Below are 15,889 nucleotides of genomic sequence, written 5' to 3'. Positions count from 1 at the left end.
ACGTTTTTCTCGGCAGTACCTTAGCATGGTGAAAAAAAATCCCTGTATTGGGATACAGTCGACACTGTCTTTCCACCGCCGCTCTATCGCTACTTTCTTGAACTGATGTAGAATCTACGGTTTTCAAGCGCCTCCGCAGTTCGCAAAGCCGCAATCGACTTCTATATTTCTTTTCACACCGAAGTGCTGCCAGTGAAGACGTGGCAGGAAAAAAAAGGTTTCTTGGTTCCGTGGAATTTGAACTGTAAGCTATGTCCCACGCAGGAAACTCTGCAGCATGTTTTCTTTTTTGCCCGAAAGCTGAGTTATTCTGGACGGAACTACGCTGTAGATTACAGGTTGAATTGCACAGGATTGGCGCAGCGCGAAGCTCCTTGAGTTTGGCACAGGCCCTGACAGCAATTGTTTGGCGGTATTGGCACTGCTTGGACTGCACGCAATATGCAAGTCCCGCACGGATCACCTCCTGGTTCTCGAAGGAGGAAAGCCAGCATGGCGTCACTTTGAAAAAGGCTTCACGATTGCGAGCAGCCTCATTGCTGAGGAGGGAAATCCCGAAATGGCTGACTGTGCTAAATTGGAAGCGCGCTTTAAAATGCCGAAAACGCCTCGAAATCGGAGGAGATAAGCGCGGAACCTCAAAGCCATTGTATGAATGTAACTGGGTACACAAACCAGTGTTGTTTAAATGGCCACATCGTGCGCTGTCTTTGCCCGAGTCTATTTGAACCATGTAAATAACCCTTGTTTTACATAAATAATAAAAAAAGCCAAGTCGGCAAAAAAAAAGAAAAGTAGCTTTGCAGTAAAATGTCTGTCTCATAAGCGAGCGATTCCGGGTTCGATCCCCAGGGCGGGCTTACTTTTCCGCTTTTGTTTTCTCGAACATTTTATTTTGCCGACGAATTTGGGCAGGTTGGCGGCAGCGAGGCCGAGATGTATATTAAGTTGTTCCTTCTTTTTGTTCAGATCACGCTGCTGCCTCATGGAAAATCCACTGATACGACAGCAACTAATCTTTGCTTCGAGAGTACCATCGGTTGCACGCGTGGAAGTTGCGCGGTGACAAGTCAGTACACCTCACCCTACCGTGACTCGACGACGGCCAGTGTCATCTTCGACTACCAGGTGTCGTGGGACACCGAGCGACTACGTGGGACATCAGCGTTGCTGTCCGAGTGTATAAAGGCGTGCCATCTCGACAACTACTTCAGTGGGCAGGTTGCCCTATTGAAAATCGCTCTGATGGGACTTCAGGATTTTTTTAAAGGGTGTGAAAGGGACTTCAGGAATTTCTGAGATGTTTGACGGGGGCACCGATATTTCCTGGTGGGTTCACTGGCCCCGTCAGAGGCTCTCCTGAAATGTCTAAAGTCCCCTTTACGATGCCTTGAAATGTCTGAAAGCCTGTCAAGAACTTTTCTAATGGGGTCGGGAAAACCTTCAGGCCTCTTGATATGTCTGTGTGGGCAACGGCCCAGGTGGAAAAAACACATTTCGCAGAATTAATGAACATAGCTGCTTATTGTACGCTACGGGGGAAAAAACAAGTATTTGGAGAATGCCGATCGTGTGTGAGTACGGTCAGATTTTTATTACTGCTCTTCTATCAAATACGAGTGGGCTCCTGGACCCGTCTGTCACTGCCCGGGTGTTCGGTCGCGAAAGAGCTACTGAGGGTGACCGCCCATGTGGAGAATTGACGAGCCGCGGGCCGAGTGGTGTTGGCCGAGCGGCGTTTTGAGGCGAACGCAATCCTGTCCGCTCGAGGCGAAATACGTGCAACCATGTATAAAAAACAAAAAAAACAAGAAAAAAAGAAAAGAAAAAAAAAAGAACAAGCCGAGAGCGGTGCGCGCTTTCCAGGAACAAGGACGCACGCGGGAGCGACTCGTTCCGGGAACCGGTCCCCCCACGGGGGACTGTCCCCAAAAAGCAATCGCCTCTCTCCGCCCGGCGATGGGGAGAGGGTGCAGGGCTGCCAGGCCAGCGGTCGGGGGGAGGAGGGTGGTGTGTGCAAGCGGGGGAGGCCATAGCCATTTTCTCTCTGCTCGTATGCGGTTCCGGTTATCCCACGAGCCTGGATGTTTGGAGCGGACCAATTTCCTCCAGGAAGGTGAGCATGCATGGTTTTGAGGGCTCGCCCCTTGGTCTGTTTTGATCCGTGCAGTTTCTTTCTTGGTACCGCAGGTGAACCATAGTTCGGCGCAGGCCGCCTTCAGCACCGCTCGAGCGCCTTTGTGTTCAGCGCATTCCAGGAGATGGTGGCCGGTGACGGCTTACTCGCTGCAAAGCCTGGCAGTCGGGGTCAGCGTCCCACCGCATGTTGTGCCTGCGCACCGGGATTATGGCACTGTGGGTGTTGAGACAGTGGATGACGGCCGCTGTCCGGACTTGTTCCTTGCGCCTCTTCGTCCGTCCGACTTCAGACCAGCGAGCGAAAAATACGCCGAAGACTCCGGCGCGATGTCATCATGGACGAAACCGTGACTGTGCTCGGGATTTCTCAACGGCGGCGGGTGCTGCTTACGAGTTTGTGGTTTTCGCTAAACGTGCTTACTGAGACTGTGTATGTGTCCGTGAGGTGCACCTGCTCGGTTTTATTAGCTGAACTACCGTACATCAGGAATATACCCAGCGGCATTGTGAGTACTTTGAAAGGTATTTTTCTTTGTGATAAGGATGTCAGTTGTCCCTGTTTGATGTAATCCCTTTCGTCTACAGCTCCTTGCGCCGGGTTTGAACAAGCGTTGCTTTTTGAGTTATAATATGCATGTAAAACTAAATGTCGGCAATAAATTTTCAGTGTTTTGACCTGCATTTTTGTCTATGGTTCACAGTCATTTGGGCGTCTAAAGGGTTGATGGGCTAAAGGGACTGACGGGTTAAAGGGCTGTGGGGCTAAAGGGTTTTTCTATGGGGTATCCTTGAAGGGTTTTTTTGTGGGGTATTTTTGAAGGGTTTTGAAGGCCTGTGAGGTCCCATAATCCTTCAAGGCTGACGGGCCCTTTAGAAATATTTTCAATAGGGTGGCGGCAGCGAGGCCGAGATGTCTAATAAGTTGTTCCTTCTTTTTGTTCAGGTACGTTTTAAAATTGACAATTGCTATTCTTTCCGTTCGGACGATCGTTTTTTATTGCTGCTGACCTGCCCACGCCACTTGCAGTCTTGTGTTGCGACTTCCGCTTCTTTTTTTCGGTCACTTCTTTGTTGTGGCGACGTTGAACCAAATCCTGGTCCTATGAGCGCAGACCAGTTGGCCCAGTTCACGCAGATGCTTCACCTCTTGAACGAACTGAATTCTCGGTCGCAAAGGTTTGAGACCGGTCAAACAGAGTTAAAAAGTTCCATTGATGAAGTAAAACAGGGCCAAAAAACAATCGACGACAAAATTACAAATATCGGGGAAAGACTTACGTCTGTTGAGAATAAAGCGGGAACAATGGAGAGTGAACTGGATGCACTGCGACGGGAAAACAGAGATCAGAGGAATGTTAATGCCACCTTGCACTCACGTCTGAATGAAATGGAGGATCAATCCAGACGAAACAATCTACTTTTCTACGGAATTCCTGACAGTGTGTCTGAAACGTGGTCACAGGCAGAAGAAAAGGTTAAAAACGCGTTAGCGCTCTGCTTCGACAGGGGTTCAGCTGAGTTGACTGCCAACACACTGTCATTTGACGTCGAGCGTGCTCATAGATTGGGACAGTTTTCTGCAAACAAATGTATACCAGTGATTGTCAGATTTTCGTCTTTTAAAACGAAAAACCAGGTGATGCAGCTCCGAGCCAAGCTAAAGTTAAACTGCATCAGCATTAGCGAAGATTTTTGTCCTGCGACGCGCTTGGCTCGAAGGAACCTAATTGAATTTGGAAAGACTCAGAGTTTCACCTTTAAACTTACTTATAACAAGTTGTATGTAAATGATAAGTGTTATTTTTATGACAAAGAGCTAGACCAGATCTCGGAGCTCTCTCGACCACGACCCTCCCGTAATTTGGTGCAACAATCACCAAGGTCTGAGGGTGCGCCCAGTGCACCCCTATTGAAAATATTTCTAAAGGGCCCGTCAGCCTTGAAGGATTATGGGACCTCACAGGCCTTCAAAACCCTTCAAAAATACCCTACAGAAAAAAACTTCAAGGATACCCCATAGAAAAACCCTTTAGCCCCACAGCCCTTCAACCCGTCAGGCCCTTTAGCCCATCATCCCTTTAGACGCCCAAATGACTGTGAACCATAGACAAAAATGCAGGACAAAACGCTGAAAATTTATTGCCGACATTTAGTTTTACATGCATATTATAACTCAAAAAGCAACGCTTGTTCAAACCCGGCGCAAGGAGCTGTAGACGAAAGGGATCACATCAAACAGGGACAACTGACATCCTTATCACAACGAAAAATACCTTTCAAAGTACTCACAATGCCGCTGGGTATATTCCTGATGTACGGTGGTTCAGCTAATAAAACAGAGCAGGTGCACCTCACGGACACATACACAGTCTCAGTAAGCACGTTTAGCGAAAACCACGAACTCGTAAGAAGCAGCCGCCGCCGTTGAGAAATCCCGAGCACAGTCACGGTTTCGTCCATGATGACATCGCGCCGGCGTCTTCGGCGTATTTTTCGCTCGCTGGTCTGAAGTCGGACGGACGAAGAGGCGCATGGAACAAGTCCGGACAGCGGCCGTCATCCACTGTCTCAACACCCACAGTGCCATAATCCCGGTGCGCAGGCACAACATGCGGTGGGACGCTGACCCCGACTGCCAGGCTTTGCAGCGAGTAAGCCGACACTGGCCACCATCTCCTTGAATGCGCTGAACACAATGGCGCTCGAGCGGTGCTGAAGGCGGCCTGCGCCGAACTATGGTTCACCTGCGGTACCAAGAAAGAAACTGCACGGATCAAAACAGACCAAGGGGCGAGCCCTCAAAACCATGCATGCTCACCTTTCTGGAGGAAATTGGTCCGCTCCAAACATCCCGGCTCGTGGGATAACCGGAACCGCAAACGAGCAGAGAGAAAATGGCTATGGCCTCCCCCGCTTGCACACACCCCCCTCCTCCCCCCGACCGCTGGCCTGGCAGCCCTGCACCCTCTCCCCATCGCCGGGCGGAGAGAGGCGATTGCTTTTTGGGGACAGTCCCCCGTGGGGGGACCGGTTCCCGGAACGAGTCGCTCCCGTGTGCGTCCCTGTTCCTGGAAAGCGCGCACTGCTCTCGGCTTGTTCTTTTTTTTTTCTTTTTTTTTCTTTTTTTTTATACATGGTTGCACGTATTTCGCCTTGAGTGGACAGGATTGCATTCGGCTCAAAACGCCGCTCGGCCAACACCACTCGGCCCGCGGCTCGTCAATTCTCCACATGGGCGGTCGCCCTCAGTAGCCTCTTTCGCGACCGAACACCCGGGCAGTGACAGACGGGTCCAGGAGCCCACTCGTATTTGATAGAAGAGCAGTAATAAAAATCTGACCGTACTCACACACGATCGGCATTCTCCAAATACTTATTTTTTTCCCCGGAGCGTACAATAAGCAGCTATGTTCATTAATTCTGCGAAATGTGTTTTTTCCACTTGGGCCGTTGCCCACACAGACATATCAAGAGGCCTGAAGGTTTTCCCGACCCCATTAGAAAAGTTCTTGACAGGCTTTCAGACGTTTCAAGGCATCGTAAAGGGGACTTTAGACATTTCAGGAGAGCCTCTGACGGGGCCAGTGAACCCACCAGGAAATATCGGTGCCCCTGTCAAACATCTCAGAAATTCCTGAAGCCCTTTCACACCCTTTAAAAAAATCCTGAAGTCCCATCAGAGCGATTTTCAATAGGAACCCCCACCACTTTCGCGGTCGGCGAGGGGTGGTGATCGTAATCTTCCCTCGCCTACTACGTCCAGTGCTTCCTTAGTACGTGATTTTTCTTTTTTGCTTTGTAACGTCAGGAGCGTTATCAACAAGCGCGACGCCTTGTCTTCTTTAATTGACGCATGTCTTGCTGATGTTGTGGTCTTGACGGAAACTTGGCTATCCGCAAAAGTAGATAATAGTGAGATTTTAAACTGCCAAAAGAAGTATCGGTTCTACAGATGTGACAGGGGAACTCGGTCTGGGGGTGGCGTTTTGATAGCGGTTTGCGACGAGTTGGTTTCTTTTGGTGTGTCGCTTGCTTCGCCTCTAGAATTAACTTCTGTGCGCATTCGTCTGAACCACAAGGATGTAATTTTTTGCGCTTGTTATCGCCCCCCTAATTCACCTTCTGGATTTTCTTCTGATCTATATGATGCTTTGAATACATTACACGTAAGGTATCCGTCATTGCCCATTTTTAGAGCGCAGCTCTTAGGGGCCCGTTCCCGGCTTGAGCGGCGTCGGCGTCGCCGTTGGCGTCGCTGTCGCCGTCGGCGTCGGCGTAACCAAGGTCATCCCAAGGTCACGTGACCCCCAAGGTCACGTGACCCCTCCCAAGGTCATCTCAAGGTCACGTGACCCCAAGATGACCCCACGTGACCCTTTGAAGGTCACGTGACCCCAAGTCACGTGACCCCCTGAGGTCATGTGACCCCCGAGGTCACGTGGTCTCCCCAAGGTCACGTGACCCTTTCCAAGGTCATCTCAAGGTCACGTGACCCCAAGGTGACCCCCCAGGTCACGTGACCCCTCTGAGGTCACGTGACCTCAAGGTCACGTGGGGGTCATCTTGGGGGTCACGTGACCTTGAGGTGACCCCCAGGTCACGCCTCCCCGAGGTCACGTGACCCCCTCCCCGAAGTCACGTGACCCCCCCCCCCCCGAGGTCACGTGACCCCCCCCCGGAGCATATTAAAGAATGAGGGGAGGAGGAGGAGAAGGGGGAGGGGTCTACCCTCCCCTCAGTACCCTTCAGTCCTCCTCCTCAAGAGCTGCGCTCCAATTCGGCGTTACAGGGATTTGTAAACGGCTTTCACTTTTTGTTCTTGGTGATTTTAATTTCCCTGGTGTTTCCTGGGACGCACCTATTCCCGTAGCAAGCTTCGGCTCTCTTGAGTGCAATTCCTTTCTTACTACATGCTCGGATTTTAACTTGACTCAGCTCGTGAAATGTCCAACCCGTACTACCCCGACAAGTGCCACTATCCTTGACCGAGTATTCACTACCCATCCAGATCTTGTACAATCACTTTCAGTTTTTCCAGGTGTAAGCGATCATTCCGTCATTCACTTTAATATTCCAAACAGTTCGCCTCGCAAATGTGCAGCTTCATAGGTATTTAGAGACTATAGTAGGGCTGACTACACCGGTATTAATAATGAACTTGAGATATTTTTATCAGATTTTCTTCAAAAATTTTCTGACCAATCGTTGGAAGATAATTGGTGTATGTTTAAATCGAGAGTAACTGTTCTTACTAGCCGTTATATAACCCTTCGTAAAATTAGAAATACACAGTCACCTTGGTATACGCCAAACTTAAAACGGTTATCAAACAAAAAAGCGCCTTTTTCGACGAGCCAAGATATCAATGATCCCAGAGAGATGGGCAGCTTATCATTGTGCAGAGGATGAGTACGCACGTGCACTGTCTCTCGCCAAACATACTTTTTTTAATCAAACCCTTCCATCGCTACTGGAAACTAATCTGCGTAAGTTTTGGCACGTTGTGAGCGGAAGTGAAAGGAAACCAATTGAACTTGCTACGGATAGTGAATCGGTCGTTCCTAGGGAAAACTGCTGCGTTGTTTTAAACTCTGCATTCTCATCGTCGTTTGTTAACAGCACGCCATGTATGTTTCCCGATGTTCCGGTTCATGATTTTATTCCGATGGATCCAATAGTTATTGACTGGGCAGGCGTAATGAAATTAATTCAAAATATGAAGCTTTCCTCTTCTCCAGGTGATGATGGCAGTAACCCCAAATTTTTGAAGAACACCGAAGTGTATTCATCTATAATATTGTCGAAGATTTTTGCACAATCATTAGAATCCTGTACGCTCCCGAACGACTGGAAGGTGGGAAAGGTGGTTCCTCTGCACAAATCAGGTAACACTCATTGTCCCAATAATTATAGACCCATTTCATTAACCAGTATACCGTGCAAACTCATGGAACATGTCATATACTGTCATATGGTGTCCTTCCTCGAAACTAATTCTTTTTTTAGTATGCATCAACACGGCTTCAGAAAACATTACTCATGTGAAACTCAACTACTCGCCTTTACTAACGACTTATTCTCTGCTGCAGATCACTTAATCACTGTTGACTGCATTTTCATCGACTTTTCTAAAGCATTTGATAGTGTCTGTCATAGTCTGCTCCTGTATAAATTAAGTAAACTTAACATGGACCCTAATATTTTTAAATGGATAGAATGCTTCTTGTCTAATCGCACGCAATATGTAACCGCCAATGACCATAACTCCCCTCACTGTCCTGTAACGTCCGGTGTCCCGCAGGGGTCAGTGCTAGGGCCCTTGCTTTTTCTTATTTATATTAACGACTTACTTAGCTGCATTTCTTCATGTATAAAACTTTTTGCTGACGACTGTGTTGTTTATCGCAAAATTCTGGAACCTGCTGATCATCATGCTCTTCAGTCTGACCTCGATAACATTTCATTTTGGTGTGACACCTGGCTAATGAAACTTAACCCTGCTAAATGTAAGTCAATGAGAATTGCACGTCATTCAAATTACATCCTACCATGTGACTACTTACTTAACCGTGTTCGCCTAACGCAAGTTTCGTCCTACAAATATCTTGGCATTATCATTTCTGCTAACCTTTCATGGCAAGATCACGTCAACTAAACTAACTTGGAACTCATACTTTATAAAACTTTAGTGAGGTCAAAGCTTGAATATGCATCATCAATCTGGGACTCTCATATTAACTCCATTATTCTTCAAATAGAAGCCATTCAAAACCGTTCCGCGCGTTTCATCTTCTCAAATTACTTTCGAACTGCCAGTGTCACTTCCATGAAATCTAATCTTAACTTACCCGATCTTTCATTGCGTCGTAAACTATCTCGTCTTTGTCTCTTTCACAAGGTTTATCATTTCAATTCTCTACTCAGTGACTCTCTCTTTCTCCCACCATCGTACATTTCTTCCCGCAGCGACCATCAGTTCAAGGTTGGCGTCCCAAGCAGCCGCACCAATTTGCACTTCCACTCGTTCATTCCCAAAACCTGCGCAGACTGGAACCACCTCCCCGCCTCCATCGCTTCAATCACCGACAGCGACCGTTTCAAAAGCGCCATTTGCAACCATTTTTTGTAATCTCCCTGCTGTGTTTATGTTAATGTTGTATTTTTTTTTTGCTTCCCCACTCCTCTTTGTAATGCTTCGGCCTTGAGAGTAAATAAATGAAATGAAAATAAATGAAATTCGTCGATATTTACATATTCTTACGATTAACACAGGAAAAAAACGATTGTTGTCACCGTAATTTCGCTGAAGGAAATGGTATGGGACTTCGTTTCCGGACGGGCATTGGGTACAGCGGGGCGTAATTTGCCGGCTGGACGCCGCGAAGTGGCCAGTACGACGGTGACAAATGGGTCAATAGTTTTGTAATTAGCAGCCGCATACTGTCGCCACGAAGCGGCGTGAACGCAGGCGGGGGGCACGATTGTAGGCGCGATTGGAGTGCCGTTGGACGGCACTGTAGACACGAATAAAAATTAAAGTTCCGTCCGACGTATCTTTAATTTTTATTTCGAGTTCAGTCGGAAATAACGCTAGACACTGCGAACAACGCATAGAATTATGCGTTGTTACGTCGGACGCAACTTTAATTTTTATTTCGGGTTCCGTCGGACGTAAACCTAGACACTGAGTACAGCGTTATGTTTTTCGTGTGCTTCGTGCGTTTACCAAACTGGCGACTTTGTGCCTGTTATTTTGGCATTCTGAATTCTTGCTTTTATTTCGGGTAGTTGCACAAAGACAGTCCACAGCGCTCCTTCAAGCGCATTTGCAATAGCTCCAAACTAGCAATTGAGGGGTTGACAATCGCACCCGGAGTTGCCGTCTGCCACCCCTGTAGACAAACTCGCGTCACTGGCAGACTTCATGAAGGCGAGCTGTGTGTTCTTACTGTGCTCGTCTTCATTAACAGCAAGATCTGTCCGGAGTGATATGCCAGCTGCAATGTGACGATCGCACCTGTGGGCACAGTCGTGGAGGTCTTTTCTGAGTGCCCTGCAGGCCACCACTCCTATTGGGTCAACCAAAAGATTGTGAATCAGCCACCACTTCTCAACTTGCTGATCTGCGCGGGTACCCTGTTCGCAGGGCAGAACCTCACTCCATCTTTGAGGATGTTGTCGAGCATTGGTGTGCAAGTCGTCAGCTGCTCTACATTTTTCACCCTACAGCGGACTCACCTCTGGCCGGCTATTGGTAGTGTGAGTGTTGACATGCATCTGCTCAATCGCATAGCCAACCATACCAACACCCTACTCACTCACTGCTTGTCTGATGCTTGAAATATCAATATAAGCCGAAAGTTACGAAGTAGGCATACTATCTTATTTGCAGGTGTGGAATTAAGAACAGCCTTCTTTGCTGGAAGAGGCAAGGGCCAATGCCCTAAGGCTGGCCGGGGATGGTCGGGCGGATTCGCCGGGGTTCAGCGCCAGGTTCGGCACATACTCTGTGCTGGATCTCGAGACCACAAAGATTGTTCATTTCGAACTTGTGCAGGTATGAATGGAGCCCTCTGAGCACCAGTTTAGTTGGTTACATGCATTTAGGCAAACCTTTAAGAAGAGTGTCTAATGTTGATTGTACTAGCGAAATTGAAATTATGAACCTCTCATTCCAAATACTGATAGGCTACTTTATCTGTGTAGTGCCTAATGTAATGTGTTTTCACTTGACAGTCTAATGAGGTGGGCGGCAGTGGTCGTATGGGGCTGGAGGGGCTTAAGAAAAGCTCAGCGTTTTGGAGGCGAAAGCATCACCGTGAAGCTCCTCGTCACCGACCGTCATGTACAAGGCAAAGCCTTCATAAAGAAGTTAAAGTCTGAGATTCGCCATGAGTTCGACATGTGGCACGTTTTGAAATGTGCCGTTTGCCTGTTTTGGAATATGTGTCTGAATCTCCAGAGCTGCCTTTCTTTTGTAAAATAAATCAGTAGCTAATGGGACACAAAATATTGCAATTAAAACAACTCTTTAATACAGTGCGTGTGCTGGCTGAAAATTTTGAATCACAGATGGCTGAAACATACAAGTGGCAAGCTGTAAAAAAACCTCTGGAACTATGCGCAGCCAGCATGCCCGAGTTCGCTAAGCCCAAATATAAAGCTTGAACAAAGGTCACAAGGTAGTGTCGAAGAGGCAGATTTGTTATATTTATCTCATTATTGTAGGTCGATATTTATTCCATACTCTGAAGTCTATCCACTGTGGCCCGCTTCCTCTTTAAAGTCTCATCATGCTGCAGTCTGGTGTGCTTGCCTACAGAGTTATTCGAAAATGAATCGTGATGAAGCGTTCAAACATTAACGGGCTGTACAAATAGTATTCTTGTTGATAAACAAGAATTACAACTTCTGTAATTCCTCATTTAGCTGAATAAAGTGCTGCTGTTCTCAGAAACGCATATTCTTATTCTCAGGCATCAAGAAAGACCTTGTCGCGACCATGAGGAGCCCCACGTGTGCCGAGCTTGCGCTCTAGAGAAGTCCAGTGCAGAACCACCTATGCTGGGCGGCTGCTTCCAGCCAGGGAAATCCGGACCCGATTGTCAGTGGCTGTCCGTTCTAAACCACATTCGTGACATCCACAACCACACGGATGCCCGATTTTCCTCCTGTACCCACGGGGAGCTTGAGCCCAGAGATTGGCTAGCTGTTGGATGGTACGTATCAAATCTTGACTACTACTCATCCTTTCTGATCGCTTTACCATCCTTCCCTAGCCGTCTTTTCTCTCACAATTGCGCTCACTCCAGACTCTGTGGCCTTCAAAAAGATTCAAACCATCGTAACCATGCGATATCTGCTGGCCGACTTGTCGAAACTCTCCACGCGCTACCAGACATTCACCGTGGAGGCGTTTCATGGGCTCTGGAAGAACTTCTGTCCCAAGTTATACCAATACTCGTACAAGGGGATGACGGCAAGGTGAGTTGTAACACGCAAGATCTTTTCATGTGGCAGCCTCCAATGGTGTTATTTTCAACTAATAATTGATTCATATTTTTAAATAAGGCATTGGTGAGAAATACAAATAAAAACATTTATACACTGCTATTTCTGCACATGTCGCGGTCATCCTAGCAGGAAGTTGGTGCGAGATCACCTTGACACTTATCTCTGAAAAATCGTTGTTTCTCATCATCTCTACAATTATCTCTGCAAAATCATTATTTCTCTTCAGACCCCAGCTTGCAGTCCTCCATTTCAACGAAAATGGCAACCGACTTCAAGCGTCGACAGAGGAGGGTGACAAGTGCTATGACGTGAAGCACCCCAAGGCCAATGGAGGGGAACCAGTGGCAGTCAAAAAAAAAAGAGGGACGAACATATGGTACGCATCAAACAGCTTTTATGTTTATTTAGCTTGATTGCACAGTTTTAATTCAAGATTACAAACTAAAAGCAAAAGGGGCTACTGGTACTGAAGTGTGGTGGTGCAGCAACATTTAAAATATTTATAGCATTCATTGAAGTCAAGGTGATTATGTAAATCTGAAAAGTTATACGCAGACGTTTTCACACTTTGCACATTAACTAAATTTTATTATTTTGAACTATTTTGTTAGAGACTATGTCAGGAGGCTCCTTGATGTGGTCAGGGATGGGGCCCAGTTGAAAACTCGAGGCCTCATCCTGATCACGCCTTTCGAGGATCTACCACAACTCTGCAGCTCTGCGAAGAAAGTTCCGAAGGCGGAGCTGATAGAAAGGCATAAAACAAGGTTCAACAAATAAGGATTGTTTTATATGAGACTACATATCACATTTGGGAGCTTTTATTGATTTGCCCCAGTAAGCTTACTGTTCGTATTCCCACTTTTTCTGTTCCCTATTCTGGGGTACCCTCGGTTCACTGGGCACCCGACTCCAGGATTCTCAACCTACAAGCCCTGCAACGTCGCATCATCTCGTCCAGTTGTTGCACGAGGGATGTTTTTTTTTTTCGTACACCAGCTTTTCTTTCTGATTGGGACCAGTGTGGCCTTTTTTTTCCGTGTAACTTTGCTTCAATCCTGTTCGTAAATTAGGAAAGGTTCACATTTATTATGCACATGTTCTGCCTTTCCTAATCGGGAATATTTTTCTCTATAAACTTCAAGCAATTGAAAACGTGTTCCTGCCTTGGATTGGGGGGGGGGGGGGGGGGGGTCGTACACGTGCCGAAACCCGGCGTAAGCTTGGTCCTTTGATGAAAACTTCTTTCGGACCTTGTTGACGACCCAGCTTGGAAGGATCCGTCTATTTTTGTTGCCGAGACGCTTCCATGTTAGGAGCACAAACTGCCTGTAGCAATGTTTCGCATCTGCCTAGAAAGACAAAAATGGGATTTTGAGTGGATTCTTTTTGTACACTGTGGCATAATTTTTTTTTTTGCATTGTGATCTGACAAGGTCTGTGCCCTGCACCCACTCCCTAATTTGATGCAAAGAGCACCTTTCACTGTACAAGTTGTTCTAAATAATTGCTTTTTCTTGAAAAGAACGAAACAGTGATTGCTTTTTTGAAATAAATATGTAATACTCCCATACTGGTATACTCACCTGTCGTTCGGATAACAGGGTCTGTACCCGTCGTGCCTCCTGCTTGCCAAGGCGATGTCAGCAGAGTCTTGTTAAGGCAGGCTTGTTTAAATATTGCCTTCTTCGTCACAAATTCGTTATTTTTCAATTGTTTCGCGATTTCTACCACCTCCTGGCAGCATATGCTCTCCTCTTCGGTGGTCATGGTTTTGCACTCTTCACAGGAACACCTATTGAAAATAACAGATTAAACCTGTTGGGAATAAGCGATATGAAACTATTTGCGAATTGTTCTTTTTATTTGTTTTCATATCAACTAACCCTTTGCAAACGAAATGCATGTGCATCCAAAAGAGGTAGGAACTTGTATGACTTGCTAGAATCATGATTGAAATTTTATAGCGTGCAATGAGTGAAAAAAGAAAAGGTACCCGTTTTGAGAGGATACCATCGGATGTGTGGTCTAACGAAGCGAGCGAACGTCAAACAGCACAGCTCTGGAAGAACACAAGGAATTTAATACGCTCGACACGAGTAGACGATTCGGAAACATGTGTTCATAACAATAAGTCTGTCACGACAACGACATGCAAGTGCACCAAAATATGTCTCGTGTACGGGAAAGGTAAATAAATAAAAAAAGGAACGGGCGATGAGCACAAAAGCGCGTGCCGTTATTGATTGAGGCGAGGTGTACAGCAGCGCATTCGAGGAAGAAACAAACTCGCAAGCTGCACGAAGTGCAGACTAACTTGCACGCCGTATGGACCCTGTGAAAACATCGGTCGTGAATGGAGGCTGTTTTTTTTGCATATGGTCCATTTGTCACGAACGCTTCGATTAGCGTAATGCTCATGGAATATTGTGGCCGACGATAATCAGTACGTCGTGTAGCGGCCATAGCCCAATTTACCCACAATCGGAAAATTGCACCGCTAACATATTGTTTACAACGCATCTAAAAAACTTTGGATGAGCGCCACTTACTGTCCGCTCAGCATCGTACCAAATTTACCTTAAAGTTAAGTGGGAAAAAAATCGAAGAAATTTCCCTCTTACTAAGTGGGACCGGGCTTAGAGTGTGTGATTGGGAGAGGACCCGCTTGCACTGGGGCCAATAGAATTGTATAATTGTCCTGATTGGACAGGCCCTGTGTCAGCGGGGAGTTTTCTCGACCACGCTGGCGAGAAAACGTTGAGTTTGAACAAGCCCGTGCGCGGAGCAAGTTATCTCCCGCGGTTCGCCGGTCCGCGTACCTTTATCGCGAGCGAGCTGCAGTTTCTTTGAGCCTCGCCGTGCGCGGCGAGCACTTTGCGCCGAGGCGCGTTTTTCGTATTTCTACTGCCGTGAGCGGACAGTAGAGTCCTGTAACAAAGTTTGCCGTTGTTGTTTTAATATATTTGTTTTTATCAATCGTTGCTCCCGACTTTGAGCGTCTTTCCTCTAGGCTCCGCCACCACCAACAAGCACCGAAGCAACCATCCAGTGCGGCAGTCCACGATCGCCCGGCCCTGACCTACGACTTCTACGAAGGACCGCGACAAAACAACCTGACCCTCAGGGAGGGGCATTCTTTACTAGGTCATTCTGCAAAAGCTCATAGTCCTCTTCGCATGTGATGTCACGGTAAACACAGCAGTCATCGGCATATAGTTGAAGAAATATTCACAGCTAAATCATTTATGTATATCAATAGAAGAAGGGGACCGAGGACAGATCCCTGAGGGACACCCGATAAGACGCTTACATTTGACGAGCTCAGACCGTCGAGGACCACGTTTTGCTTTCTTCCTACGAGAATGACACAAAGAGAGCACTTGAATGTGTGCATCAGCAGCGCCAAACTATTTGCGCTGCAGCAAAAGCGTTCGGGGCACCCAAAAATGCACTCCAAAGGCACGCAATTAAGCTCAAGAAATGTAAAGAGCAAGTGCTTAAAAAAATTGAGTGGGATCCAAACGACGAGTTCTCGACCAGTAGGAGAAAGAGCTCGTCAAGAATATTCTGTGTACGGAGTTTTTTTGTTTTTTTTTGGTGGGGGGGGGGGGGGGGGGAGAGGGGGGGGGGGCTCCCGCACAAGGAAGCCCAAAGGATATAGTTTCCACCTACTGAAAGCAATTGAAATTGCCCACCCGTTTAACAAAGAACAAAAGCTAGCTGGCAAAGAAAG

At 47.1% G+C, this 15,889-nt stretch overlaps 1 non-coding gene across 1 annotated transcript; it reads left to right on the top strand.

Moving 5' to 3' along the window:
- The first annotated feature begins 10,902 nt into the window (after positions 1-10,902).
- Positions 10,903-12,933, top strand: LOC115331427. Its single transcript, XR_006076519.1, has 5 exons — positions 10,903-11,060; positions 11,616-11,821; positions 11,970-12,123; positions 12,380-12,529; positions 12,765-12,933. It is a non-coding gene; the product is annotated as an uncharacterized LOC115331427 (transcript).
- The last annotated feature ends 2,956 nt before the right edge of the window (positions 12,934-15,889 follow it).

The sequence above is a fragment of the Ixodes scapularis genome, unplaced genomic scaffold (assembly GCF_016920785.2).
Source record: "Ixodes scapularis isolate PalLabHiFi unplaced genomic scaffold, ASM1692078v2 PGA_scaffold6__148_contigs__length_123643588, whole genome shotgun sequence".
Classification (NCBI taxonomy): Eukaryota; Metazoa; Arthropoda; class Arachnida; order Ixodida; family Ixodidae; genus Ixodes; species Ixodes scapularis.
The sequence above is the reverse complement of the archived record's forward strand: the minus strand, read 5'-3'. Positions and strand labels throughout refer to the sequence as shown.